At 32.6% G+C, this 14,842-nt stretch overlaps 1 long non-coding RNA gene across 6 annotated transcripts; it reads right to left on the minus strand.

Moving 5' to 3' along the window:
- Positions 1-1,849: 1,849 nt before the first annotated feature.
- Positions 1,850-4,174, minus strand: LOC145141274 (uncharacterized). 6 transcript variants are annotated; one of them, XR_013722552.1, is made up of 7 exons: positions 3,949-4,173; positions 3,606-3,812; positions 3,286-3,478; positions 3,134-3,168; positions 2,849-3,017; positions 2,666-2,741; positions 1,850-2,091 (listed from the first exon to the last, which is right to left on the minus strand). It is a non-coding gene; the product is annotated as an uncharacterized LOC145141274 (long non-coding RNA). The 6 variants fall into 6 exon arrangements; XR_013722551.1 differs by lacking the exon at positions 1,850-2,091 and adding an exon at positions 2,157-2,402; XR_013722549.1 differs by having other exon boundaries at positions 2,666-3,017.
- Positions 4,175-14,842: the final 10,668 nt, after the last annotated feature.

The following is a 14,842-nucleotide window of genomic DNA, read 5'->3' on the forward strand; positions in this document are numbered from 1 at the left end:
TTGCGTTTGGTGTTAGAAATGTCCCATAATATTCCTTAGAACAACACCAAATGCTTAAATTATATAACGCCTCTTAATGACATAATTTCTACTAATTAAGTAATTTAAACTTAAATACATTTATAATTTTGCGATTATAATGGATTGAATTTATTAATTTAAATATTATTTCATTGTAAGAAATTAACTATTCAAATTTCATGGTTTACTAAAGAGTTTTTCAACGAATATTTCAATGTAAGATTTTGAATGGACTCAGAAGGAGATGCAACTCTTTGATTTTTTCATAAAATATATATAATTGTTTTTATTACCTTTATTGTAAAAAGGGTTTTAATTATAGATTATAATAGTATAATATTAATATATCCATATTTCATGAAACTGTTATTACGTTTGTAAATTTATTTACTAAAATTATTTTGATATTTTAAACTATTAAAAATATTTATAAATTTATTTATTTAATAAATTAATGATGTTTGGATATTTTTATTATTGATACAAATAAAATCTTGGGAATATGTAATATATAAGTTAAAACATGATAATATGTCATGAGCCTTGTGCAACATCCTATGCTACTTTAATATTTCTCTCTTATTATATATATATATATATATATATATATATATATATATATATATATATATATATATATATATATATATATAAAAGTTATGGAAGAAATGAATAGTAAATTTGGGATACTTTGTCCAAGTTTGGTCCCTTAATTTACATATCCGGTCCATGTACTTCTTTAATTAATTTATTCATGTCCTTTTATTTGTGTTCCATTCAACTTCCCATTTTTTTGGCAGAATTGGTCCTTGTATTATTGTTGGAAGTTAGGAATACTAAATTTGGATGTTTTTTGGCAACTTTGGTCATTATTCTTTACCCATTTTGACACTTTTAGTCCTTGCAATCAATATTTTTATACTTTTTTGAAACCTTTTAATAGTTAAAGTTTGGCCACAAAACTTTAACGGTTTGACAACTTTGATCCCTTTTCTAAAAAGTTGCTAATTCCTACCCTTTTAATTCTTTAGCCATTTTCACACTTCTGGTCCTTGCAGTCAAAACTTTTACATTTTTTGTCCGGGGCAAAGCCCGGACTTTTCATCCTTGCACTTTGTATGTCTGTCATATTTATCAATTCGGAAATAACATTGAAAGCTTTTGGCCCCCGCGTAGCGGGGGTCACCTTTCTAGTTTTAATTATTCTTTCATTTATTTGAAAATAAATAATTTAATTTTGTAAAGTAAGATTTAATTATGTAATTTAGTAGAAGTTTTTTTTAATACCTATTTAGAAAATAACTAACCTAATTTGAAATAGTTATAAAAAAGTGAAACATACAAACAAAGTTTTTTTCCTTTAGTTTAATTGAATGTGTAAAAAAAACAAAATCAGTTAGTTCATATAGCAACGTTTGTAAAGAAAAAACGTAAAATCAATGTTTTATTAAATGCAAAAGTTGATTCATATTTTTTTTAATAATTGATAACTACAAAAACTTTGTTTACATATATATATATATATATATATATATATATATATAACAAATAAGACATCAGTACCTTACTATTAATGTTGAATTAGAAATGCAACAGCAAATAAAAAAAATAAACTTTTATATTTTTCTTTATTTTAGTTTTATTTTCCGATGCAATCAAAAACATTTTTAAATTTTAGAGACTAATTAAAAGGAATGAAAACAACCTCTATAATAACTACATATACAATTTATACATATTATTTTGAAAAACATATTTCACGTTTCAGATATGAAAACACATAAACAAACATTATATTAACAAAATAAGCTATTTTGTACTTATTCAATGCACATCAACACGATTTGACAGAATTTTTTCTACTACATACATTCAAGAATAAGAAAATTCACACACAAAAGAAATAATAACTAAAAATGTTATTATGTGCACCACCTTAGACAACTTGGTGCAGAAAACAAAAATAGAAAACACTCATTTCAGGCTAAAAAAATCTGTTTTGAATAAGTTGTTTCATAAGTTGGCCAATTGTTTATACCTTGCTCTTCAACAAATAGAGTCTCTTTCTTCCTGTTGAAGATCAGATTTCAAGTTACTCTTCTAATAGCACATTATTAAGAAAACAACCCAAGAACTTATTCACAATAACCAAATTGATTCACATCATCATATACATGATCCTTGAAAATAGAAACTAAACATAAAAAAATAGTTTTGCTTTTTGTTCATCTATATCACAAAATATATCATCATAAAACAAATAATTATAAACCTACACACAAGAACCATATACAATCATCTCTCTATAACCAGATCAAAGAAAAAGGCAAAAAATTAAATGAAACCATAAAATGCATATTCTTTGGTATCATATGACAACCCTGCAAAGGAGACAAATCATGCAGAATCAACGTTTTGATCTTTTAAATCAGTAAATCACAAAATATTTTCATATAATATTTTTAGTAAATATTATCAAAAAGATTTCAGATCTGTAAATCATATAATATTTACAGAAAAAAGAGAAAGCATAAGAAAACGTGAGTTGTATCTTGGCAAAAAAACTTTCAGATGTGTCCTCACTGTTGGCCAATGCTTAACAAAATTAACCAAAGTCTTGTGGATTTTCCACAAGTCTACATACCGGTTAAAGCTAAACTTCTTCCTGGGATAACTTTTCCCAACAAAAATGATAATGTTGAATCGGTAACCAACACAGCCTGCAAAAATTAACAGAAAAATGAGATTCTACAAAATACCCAACTCTGTTTCCATGGAAACACAACAAAAAATGGAATAAAATTGAGCATTCTAGCTACTGTATAACCTCATTCATCAGCAACCGTGAATTATATTAAAAAACCTTAATCACAAAATGATTCCTCCAATTATACATCCAGTCCATTTCTCCATCTTCACAGTGTGCTTCTTCTTCCTTCCAACTTTTCCCTTAAAATCCCCCCAAATCCAATCAAACAACTTGCAGAAAACAATCCCTACAAACAAATGTCAAAATAAGACTCAACTTCATTATAACATTACAAATCAATGGGTTCAAGAGGAAACATAAAGACTTGAGATATTGTGTTAAGATGTAAAACGATGTCTTTACTTGAAGGCCTTTCTTTGAAGCAATATCTCTAACAGCTGCAAAATAACGGTTTAACTCATTATTTAAAACTAAAATATTGTATACAAAACCCAATTAACTAAAACATGAGCAAATTAATGTGCTTTTTACATCAGATTAAATAAAAACACCACCTTTTTCTGAATTGTAGACAATTTTAAGTAAATGGAAGCTTCAGGTGGAGATTTATCTCCACCTAGTCGAAAGAGACGGAGAGAAGGAGAATGTGATAAATTAAACTCATGGTCTTGCATAAAACTTAGTACCCTGTTGCATCTTTCTTCTCCATCTTGTTCTCACAAGGTGTCGTCTTTGTCTAATCTTTACCTGCAAACACAGTTTTACTAAACTTTTAACAATTGTCATTCATTTCATAAAAAAAACTCAAGATCATACAGAAAGAACATAAAATTAAACTTAAAAATATTGTAATTGAAACTTTATTTTTCTTTACGTGTAAAGAAGACGAACAGTCGAGCCCAATCGGACCCAACCAGGTCCATAGATCTTTCGACACATAGAACCATTCTTGTCGATGCATTTTGTACCACCGACGGCCCCAAACGAGACCTACTCTCGAGCCCTTTAACCAATGAATTCAGATCCATGTCTCCGACTCAGCACCGCTCGCGGTTTTCACACTATAACCACTACCGAGATTCTGATCAAAATCAGAGAAAGCGAGTTAGATAGAGAAACTATATACATAACCACAGAAGGGCTGGAGAGGAATGAGTGAAGGATGCATTTGAGGTTTCTCAGGAATTTTGCTATGTTAGATGGTTTAAGGTTCTTACCTGTTCACGGTTGTGGTGGGGGGTTTTCAGATCGTTTAGGCGGAGAAGGTGGACCATGGACATCGATTTTGTTGTAGAAGGTGGTGTAGCTGTTGCGAGTGATGGTGGTGACAACGATTTTGTTGGATTCACGTTTCAAGATAAACCCTAATGCAGGTTGAGAGAAAGAGAGAGTTTTTTGGATTTGAAAGCTGTTGACATCGAGATAGCTGGAGAGGAATGAGTGGGGTTTGTGTGTGTTTGTTCACATACGTTTGCATTCGTTGGATCACCTTTGTGTTATCTCATCCATCGGATAAGGTGACATGTTGGCAATCCGGACATCAATCCGTGTGAGGATAAAAAAGTCATGCTTTAATACTTGTACCTCTTAAATTGATGTCTTAAAATTAAGACTTTGTGCACAAAAGTATTGTACAATTATGTATGTATATTAATATAGTATATATATATATATATATATATATATATATATATATATATATATATATATATATATATTAAGTGTTGATATTTGTAAGAATGAAGAAGTCTTGACAATTAAAATTTTTATATATAAATATCTATCTTATCAGAGGATGATTGTATATTTTTAAACATAAATATAGTGATATTTACAAGAACAAATAATGTTTATTATATTTTTTAACATTTTAATATTAAGCGTACTAGTAATGATAATATCATTATTATGAATACATTAATTGACAGTATCGTATGTACCAGTGAAACAAATACTATATTTAATTCGTATTATATTCAAGCATTAGAAACATGTTGAATGAGTGGTTATATTAATTGATTTCAAACCAAGAGGTTGTGGTATCGCTTCATCTCCAAGATATCATTTGGGCTTTAATTTTGTCAACCTTATAAGTGTATCCGTCATCGCATTTGAGATAAAACATTCACCATTCTCACATTTCATATAAGAGAGTCAAGTCTATAGCTTTTAACCTACATCTTTGAGGAGTCGCACATTGTTGGGGATGAAAAATTTTACGCTCCTCATCTATACATAAACTTTCTCAAAAAATGATTAACACTTCTCATCCGAGTTAAAGTAACTCGTTGAGTTACCCGAGTTTTAGTAAAAAGACAAAAAAAAAACAAATAAAAAAAATGACAAAAAACCGCAAAGAAAAAACCGAACCGCAAAAAACCGAAAAAAAACCGCAAAAACCGAACCGCATAAAAACCAAATGGTGCGGTTTCTAAACGTCAAAAAACCGAAGTTGCAGTTTTCGGTTTGGTTTTTGCCAAAAACCGCACCGAACCGCACAATGCTCACCCCTACTGTGATCTGTTAAGATCGGGAAACTGTCAGCAGAAAATCATGTAAAAATGAAGTTTCTCTCCTTTAAGGGAGCTCCATGCTGACAGTTTATGCTGACAGTTTTCCGATCTTAACATTTATCATGATTTAACTCTTATACATTGAGCTTATGGTTGTATGGTGTTGACCCGTTAGAGGTTTTCTAGATTGAATATTTTGAGTTTGGGATATGACATCATACTTTTTAAATTTATCTTGTTGTAGTATTGAAAATAACTATGTATTTGTATAGTATTGTTATAAGTTGTAGATTTTTCAAACTATGATATAGTAATAGAAGAAAAAGTATAATAGTAATAGAAAAAAAGTATAATACTATAATAAACAAATCAATAAAATTATGTTTCAGTTTCTTGCACTTTAACTCTTTTAAAGTTATACAAACATAAAATCTTTATTTTTTAACCTTATTTTATTTTATTTTATTTGAAACGACAAACTAACTAACCTATTCCCAAATAACCACTTATATGAGAGAGTCACTCCTTACCGCTAGGTCATTGACCCTTTGGTTTTTGACCTTAGTGATAAGATCAATTCGTGAATGCCCTAATGGGTGACCTAGGCTCGAGTCCATGTAGGACCGCTTTCGAGACATGGGCTATGCGGCTATGCCTATTTTTCAAAAAGAAAAACTTTGCCAATTTATTGGGTGACACATTATAAAAAATCTTTAATTATATGGAATTAATGAATCGATATCATGGTTCTTAAAGAAACATTGAAATGTGTTTAAATAGAGATGGAAATAAAATGTGTTGTTATTCTATGAATATATCAATATAACAATGAAAATGTAATTTTGCTTTGATTTTAACTTCGAACGAGCTCTATTATTACATTTCAAATTAACCAAAAGTTATATATTAGCATTAATTAAGAACTTTCAATTACCTTTAAACCATATTAAAAGTTATGTAACTTAAAATTAACACTAATAAGATGTACGAGCATGTTTGTTTTTTTTTTTTTTTTTTTTTTTTTTATCGTTATTATCTTATTAAATTATAAATGCACAAAGATAGTTTATTTCTAGACCAAATATGATAATTAATGAATAATAATAAAAATTCAAATAAATATTTATATTTTTATCATAATACCATATTATTGGTTTTGGACTTTGAAAAGAACTTGCTTTCACATTTTGATGAGCAATGTAATAATATTTCGTATTAATTGTAACTATGAATCAAATTAAACTTGTTGATTTCATTTTAATTTTGGTTTAGACCACCCTAATTATAAGATTCGTGTTCCACCCTAAGTAGGATACTCAAGTTTAAGGTTAGTTTTTTTTTTAAACGACAAATTTAACCTAGTCCTAAACTACACCTTAAATCCATTTATGTCCACGACGGGACTTGAACCCTCATCCTCAAGAAGGGAGAGCAACACCGGATACCGCTGGGCTAGAAGCCCTTTGGTAAGTTTAAGGTTAGTTAACCATTTGAATATTTTACCTATTGCAGTTTGCACAAGTTGTATGATGGTTTGATTTCGTATCCTTGTTGCTTTGCTTCCAAATATAAAACTCCTCTGGATTGCAATAGGGTTTTAATATCCTTCCTATCGTTAATACCGTTTTTGCTTTCGCTCATGATAGCCTTGAAAATATTCTTAAGAAAAATTTCATAATAATGTACATGATATCAAGGCTCTATCATACATACTATTATTTAGTATTTCCCAATATAAAGAGAGATGGAAACGAGCCCGGAAGTACTGAGGACCCCAATTCCATCTTATCTTCAAATCCCCATTTTGATATCCATCCTACCGGAGAATATAAATGAACCTTCATTCTTATCCTGTTGGGGACCGGGAGATCCCCAACAGAGAATCGGATGCAGGTTGCAGGTTTCTCGCCGGATATGTTTTTGTTTGGGCAAATGTCATATTAGCCCATCGAACTTTTCGCGTTTTTTTAAAAGGTCACTAAACTTTTTTTTTTTGCACATTAAAGGAATATACTTTCATTTGACCGTTTTAAAATACCCTTATGTAACCTTTTACCGGGTTGAAAGGTAATGTACATGCCACGAGGGAAAATATCGGTGACACGTCATTTAATGAAATGGCCACCTGTGGTAGACTTATATTAATTTGTTATAAAATAAATCGTTTGCTTTATACAATCCCCTCCCCCTCATTGAAGAAACCCCTCCTCATTGAGAAAACCCTCGTCCCACCATAGGAACTGAAGATCGATGGCTATATTCCTCTCAATCAAAATTCATTTCCAAGGTGTGTTCATCAACAAACCTTTTTGCTATTCTGATGGTGTTCATCATGTGTTCGACAACGTCGATTTTGCTGGTATGTCATATAATGAGTTTGTGGGTTTTCTTTAACGATTCACACAAGAGAAGTGTGAGAAACTTTATTATTGTCAACCCTATTTACAAATTCCAGAAGGTTTAACCTTGATTTCGAATGAACCTCAATATCAAGAATTTATAGACATTGCTTATCAATGTGGAGTACAAGTTCCTGTTTACATGGACCATTTTGGTACTACTGTGCACGTAAGTAAGGCAAATGAAAATGAAAATGAGGATAATTGTTCTGTGAAGTCAAACATGTCAATCGAAGGGGAAGAAGGTATTGACCTAATTGACTTCATGAGTCCACAAGAAAGCAACATGGAATGAGTAACCTATGAAGGAGTAAGTCAGGAAAATGGAAATGAGGAAGTCACAGAAGGTGATCCAAAAGATGATGAAGATGATAATGTCCCAGATGTGAAAGGAAAACCGATGTTTAATGAAGACATACCTTGGAAGAAGCATTTTCCAATTCTAGGTATGAGGTTCACCAACCCTCAACAATTAAAATTTATGATTTGTAATTATGCTGTAGCAAATGGGTATCAACTGTACTTTGAAAAAAACGACAGTAAAAGGTTATTGGTTAAGTGTAGTACTGGTCAATGCACATTTAGGCTATGGGCATCATGGATGAGTGAGGAGCAGTCATTCCAAATCAAGTCCCTTATCATTGACCACAATTGTGCAAGAAATTTTAAGTTAGCGTCAATTGTCAATTACAGATGGATTGGTAGTCATTTCACCAGGGAAGTTCTTGAGAATCAGAAATTCAATGTTAGGATGTTAAAGGAGGAAGTAAAGACTAAATTTGGCATAGAGGTTAGTATGGGACAATATAGGAGAGCTAAGCAACATGCAATGTCTCTTGTTGAAGGTACCATAGTGGAAAATTATGCAAAGTTGTGGTCCTATGGTGAAGAGATAAAAAGGTCTAATCCAGGGTCAACAGTTAAGTTGTCTGTGAACTCTATGCCAGATGGGAAAACTTACTTTAGCAGGATATATGTATGTTTTCATGCACTAAAGGAGGGTTGGAGAAGTGGTTGTAGAAGGATAATAAATTTAGATGGGTGTTTTCTAAAAGGAATGTGTACTGGTCAGTTATTATGTGATGTTGGTAGTGATGGGTTTTGAGCATTCTAACACTCCTAAGTGTACATGCAACCCTAAATAACTTGGATCTATGTTTTCTATATTATACATGCAAATATGATTATCCAAGGTATTATCCTAACTAGCATACCAAAACATTGATACTAGGATACTAAAATAGATAGAATACATACCTTATTGTTGTTGCTTGACTCCATGAAGCTTGAGAGCCTAGTGCCCCAAGTGTGACACCTCAAATGGTTCACACAACATCATGAACTCTTGGAATAACCATGAGAAGAAGACATACATGTTCAAATCGGCTAGCCCTCAAAATATGTATCACTAGTGCCAATTTCTTGAACTAAAGGGGTTCTTATATAGTGTGGCTATTAGGGTTACACCATGTAACTCATGACTTTACCCATTCCTTATGCTCCATGGGTTTTAACCTCCATGGAGTATCCATGGATCACCACATGGGTTAAACCCAACATAAAGTAATCTTGGATCATAAGCCCACATATATAAGAATGAATGATTTACACAATCAATCCCCATATATTTAATTAGTCTCTTTTTGATCACTAAATTAAGTCCAAATTAATTCTTGATCAATACTAATTAAATAACATGATTTCATATTAATATATTAGAACTTATAATATATTAATATGTCACAAAATGTCTTTTCCTCATAAACGGTCTATCCAAATGTTCCGATGCCATGCAACCCAAATGGACCATGCCGAGTCGGGTCAAGTACATACCAATTATAGTTATGGACTTAGACACTAATCCAACAGTCTCCCACTTGGATAAGTCTAAAACTATTATTGCGTATGACTTCAGGAACCAACTGGCAATCGTAGCTCTCAAAAGCCGCTGTCGAACTCTGACCTTGTAGATGAACTCTGACCTTTGTAAATGACTTGTCCATTAGATAAGGGATCATATATTCCTCCATTCTAGATATCATATGGACTGAGACATGGATTATAATCATTCTCTCTGTCCATTTGTTGTTTCCCGATTTCCGATTTATGACGACTGACTAATTGAACAAATCAAATCAGTCCTGGCTCGGCCTAGCACTTCCATTTGTCATCATCAAATCATCGAGGGGCCCACAGATATCGCTTTTATCCCGAAGGTAAAAGGAATGGATAAACTTCGACTTATATGGCTTGTTCTACTACATGTTGAATCATACACAAAGGCACGTTTTATAACACCGAGTTACCGAATGCGTTTTCGTGCAATCAATGTACAACCAACTCATAGTAACAACTCATATCTCTAGGTTTGAAGAATATAAGATATTATCGTCTCATGATCACTCGTGATAAAATCCATGAAGTGATTCCAATGAGCGCAGGTTGAATCCAATACTCATAACTTATGAGCACTCATGAGTGTTGTAGCCCCTTGTCCAACATCTTAGACCTCTACAAGCCAACCCATGACAGTCTTGATTCATATCTACTTCCAACATATGACCGACTGTGGATAGTTTGAATAACTTAGTCAATCAGGAAGAACGACCTAGTTATTCTGGAAGTCAAAACATGCAAAATGAAACACAATAATAATAGAATCTAATATGGTATCAAAACCTATGAACATAAATAAAACACCTTTTATTTATCACCATATGATTACACATTATTCATTGTATACTGTTTCAGCTATCAACTTTATTCTTGAATTTAAAACAATAGTTGTCCCATGCTCCAAGCATGTACACTATGTTTTCTAAACACTAGTCATGCCATACACCAAGTATGCATACTATGTTTGTCTATGATCTTCACTTTGTGAATTAGATCAATTGAACATAACTCCAATGATCCTCTTTCACAGTCCCAAATCCTTACTGCAAATGCAAGAATTCCAAATTCATGCCATTTACTGAAATCTGTTAGATTCTAAACTTATATGCATTGATCCTCCTGTAATGATTATGCACAGAGTCAGAAAGACTTGACAACAACCATTACAGAGCATTCCAAGGAGATCAACTCCTTGGAAACATCCTTCTTGCATTAAGTTTCCTAATCTTACACAGATTGAATAATTTCCAACTTTGAAACATTTCCATATTCCATTTTGACTATCACTTCTGAACAAGAGTTGCCTCCTTACAGATTATGTCAATATGGTCCTTCCAGAATTAACACTATACTTCCAACTGTCCTTGAGCAACCAATCTTTGGTAAACCTTAGATTGTCCTCGACAATTGCTTAATCCTTTTAGTCATATCTAGTTCTAGACCTTTTCCCTTCTTAATGCCGCAGGCATTTGGAAAATTTTAGAAAGGATAAATATAGCACATGTAATCGATCCTATATCCGAAGCATATGGGACACGAGTCATGATGTCTCACATAAAGACTAAACCAGTATTTTGCTATAACATTTCCATTTCTATTTGCCAAGTTCTCATAATTCAGATTATGAAAAGGGATACCGTAATCATAATCGAATTTTAGAACGCAAATAATGGACCCATATATAGAATTTCCTTATGTTGAGTCATTCCAACATGAAATTCATATATATATATCCTTGACTAAATACGACTTAAAACCTCAATCTAAGCTTTTAGAATTGAAATGAAGTATAATTTCCTCTCCCTTAATTATAGCAAAACAACTTTTTCAACCCATGCAACCTCACGAATTGAAACTTTTGTTTTCTATAATTGACATTGCTATCTTGCAATCTTTATCATAATTATCATGCTCCCACTAACATGATGATTATTAGCATAACACTCATGCTCCCACTAGCTTTGACATGTAATCAAAAATCAGCTGGACTTCTAGAAATCAATACTTTATTGACTTTCTTACCAAAGTTCAGATTTCTGATACTAGATTGCTTTGATAAAACTTTATCAATATCATACACCTTATCTTAGATAGCTCACAGGTGTGTCTAAACAATTTTAAGAACTATGAAAAGGGATGCCGTAATCATAGTCTCGATTGTTTAGACCTTTACCACTTCTCACAAGTCCATGTTAGTGTGCTGGTTAACCACACACGCTCCACTAACGACTTTGAGAATGCAAATATCACAATTGCTATCTAGCTAAAATCTACTTAGTGAAAGTGTTTCCTCACCATCATTTTCATGAATCGGAGAGAAACCTTATGACACTTAGATTTTATGGTGTATGAGTTCCTATCCATATGAATTTTGTCAAAACCATAATCACAAGACAAGGTTACTGACAAATCCACACTTATATGGATTAAACTTGTACAATCTTAAATTCTTGCCATTTGGCAGCTCAAGGGCCTGCCATTGCTTCCAAGTAGCTGTGCAACCAATTGAGAACTCTCAGAACTCCTATGCAAAGCCAACTTGAATAGGTACAGACATGTCGACACGATAGGTTATAAACCTCAAGTCGTGTGCTAGTGAAGAACTTCAGGTTTTATTCTTGATTAGTTCTTGAGACTTTCAAGACCTTGAAGACTCCCACTGTCCTCTTGACATATAATACTTTCTTGTCAGATATTCAAGAGATAGTGTGGATTCTAATCAAGACAAACACTTCACACAATTGGCCTTAGTTGGTCTTTGTTTTATCCAAAACATCACAACTTACCAATTTCAAATGTACAAGAGTAGAAAACTTTTACTCTTACATTTGACAAGTGTTTTAAACCTTCTTCAAGACATGTCACTCAAGTTACAATCTTAGAGTATAACTCTAAGAATTATTTTTGGAACGAAGTATAAATCATCTTCTTGATTTAACCACTTCAACAATTCATAGCTCCTCTTCTTAGCTACCAGAATGCACTTAGAGGATGAATTGTGATAAGGTCTCTTAATCATTAAGATGATTATATAACATGATACTAAAGTACTCTCCCATCTTTTCAGATTTGAGAAACTTTTATCTTTCTGCCTAAGTTGATTCTTCTTATTTGCTCTGCCATACATTGAAACCTTTTCCAATGTCTCAGAATTACACTTAAGCTTGTAAGTATAACCATATTTACTGAATTTTAGTAAATAATGACGAATAGTCTTAACGATTATTTGTGGTGGGCTTGATCAGTGCACAAGAATGTGTACTCGATCCTTTACTTGACTCACACATCCATGTGAACAAGTACTTAGTCTTAATTTTTCCAATGCTTGAAAGTTCTTATTCATCATGCTATACAACTTGCATGATTCCAAGTTTCTATCCAACTGAAACTTAGGTGATGAGAATCTTTCCTTATTTGGTAAATTTAGACACTACCACAAATGAAAGAATCAAATTCATATTTCCACTCTTGCTCTTAATGGAATCTTATAAGCAACAAAAGTTTTCACAAATGTCATTGTAAGGATATTTTAAAATAAATAAAATAAAAAAAAATTTCTTTTATTTTAAAACTTTGCGGAAAAACTATCCTTACAATGCAAAAGCACATGAAAACTTTGTTGTTATCTAATCCTATGCAATATATCATAACTCCTAAGATGTAGCTTAAGAATCCGATCTTCAAACTATGCGATAGAAATCCATCTACGCGATCAGATTCAGCATAATCTTTCTTTAAGTTTCTTCACTTTTTTCTTTGATTCTTAAAACATCAACATGTGACCCAGTCACATCATGTATCAAGAATCTCAGAATAGAAACTTAGTAGAGTTAGATAGTGGACTTTACCTGAAGTAGAGTCAAACTTATTGACTTTAACATCCTTAGGTAAATTTGGCAGCTTTGCAACTAATGCCCCTTTCTTTGGCAATGGACCCTTGATAATGGGACTATCTCAGACTTAGCCTTTCTCTTTACCATTTGGTCAACCGAGTTGACTGTGGCCGATCCCTTTCCATTGGGAAGAGAGAGCTTTACTGGATATCCAATGTCATCATTGTCAATGTCCATAAAGTTTTAGGAAGTTGATCTTAGCAAATAGATAAGATCATTAAGGGTCTTGTCATAGTCTGTTTCATAGGAGTCCCAAAGGAACTCACTATGTGACTTAGAAAATAGTTGAGTCACCAACTTTCTCAAGACTTTGACACCCAACTCTCCCGGCTTGTCAATATCTGACTACATCTCCAAGATGTGATCACATATAGACCTTTGCTTGCCAATAGGGCTTGAGTGACCTTAAACTTTTCAGGAACTTGTGGGTTAAGGAGAATAATTGGAGGAGGTGAAAGAAGTATGATTTCCATGGGACATCATCTTCATTTAGGAAAGCTTGTTTCAAGAGATTTGGGAAGAGCATCTTTTGGGAGATATTCAAGAGAGTTGATTTAAAGTCCTTAATATAACACCCAATATGAAATATTAAGGCTAGGACCCAACAACCTATTTATAACTGGAAGAGGGATGTCGTAATCCAAGTTATAAAATAGTTGAAGGTAGGTAAATGACGATTTACCAATTTCCACCATGAAAAACGAAATATAATTAAGTTTTAATTGGATTTGAAACTCCTAGATCTTTTGAGATACATTGAACTTTCAATGGCATGTTTGAATCTCGATTGTGCCCTCTCAAGTTTGTGACTGGGATGCCGAGGATCACAAACAAGGTGTGAATAACCATGCAAATTGACTTGGTACCCTTAACTTTATCACCTAATCGATGTGCCGGTTAACCACACACGCTCCACCGATCTATAATAGAGTCAAGTTACCCTTTGCCACTCTTACTAGTCCTTATTAGTGTGCCGGTTAACCACACACGCTCCACTAATGACTTGGTAAGGTACAAAGTGTAATTTCATGGGTTAGCACCTTTTCACATTTTCCTAAGTAACTAAGATTGGGAATGTACAAGTGTTTAGTTACTTAGTATTTATCATTAATACTTTTAATGAAGGGAGAATTATAGTCATTTCCTACCCGTTCGGCTAACGACCCTCCACCAGTCAAGGAAGCGGTGGGTGAGAGTGGACACCCATTAAACTGCCATTTTATAGGCAGTAACCTTATACCCCCCCTTATAGACCGGCTTCGTGAATGAGGCCTACTAACGGTAAGATTGACTTTATCTTATACATATCTATATAATTAAAATTATAATAATAGTATAAGGGTTTGAATTTTAACTTTTAAAATTCTAAGGGCTAACTTGGAATTAAAGTATTCATAAGAGAAAACTTTT

Source organism: Lactuca virosa, chromosome 9 (assembly GCF_052849685.1).
Source record: "Lactuca virosa cultivar CGN04683 chromosome 9, Lactuca_virosa_CGN04683_v6, whole genome shotgun sequence".
Taxonomy (NCBI): Eukaryota; Viridiplantae; Streptophyta; class Magnoliopsida; order Asterales; family Asteraceae; genus Lactuca; species Lactuca virosa.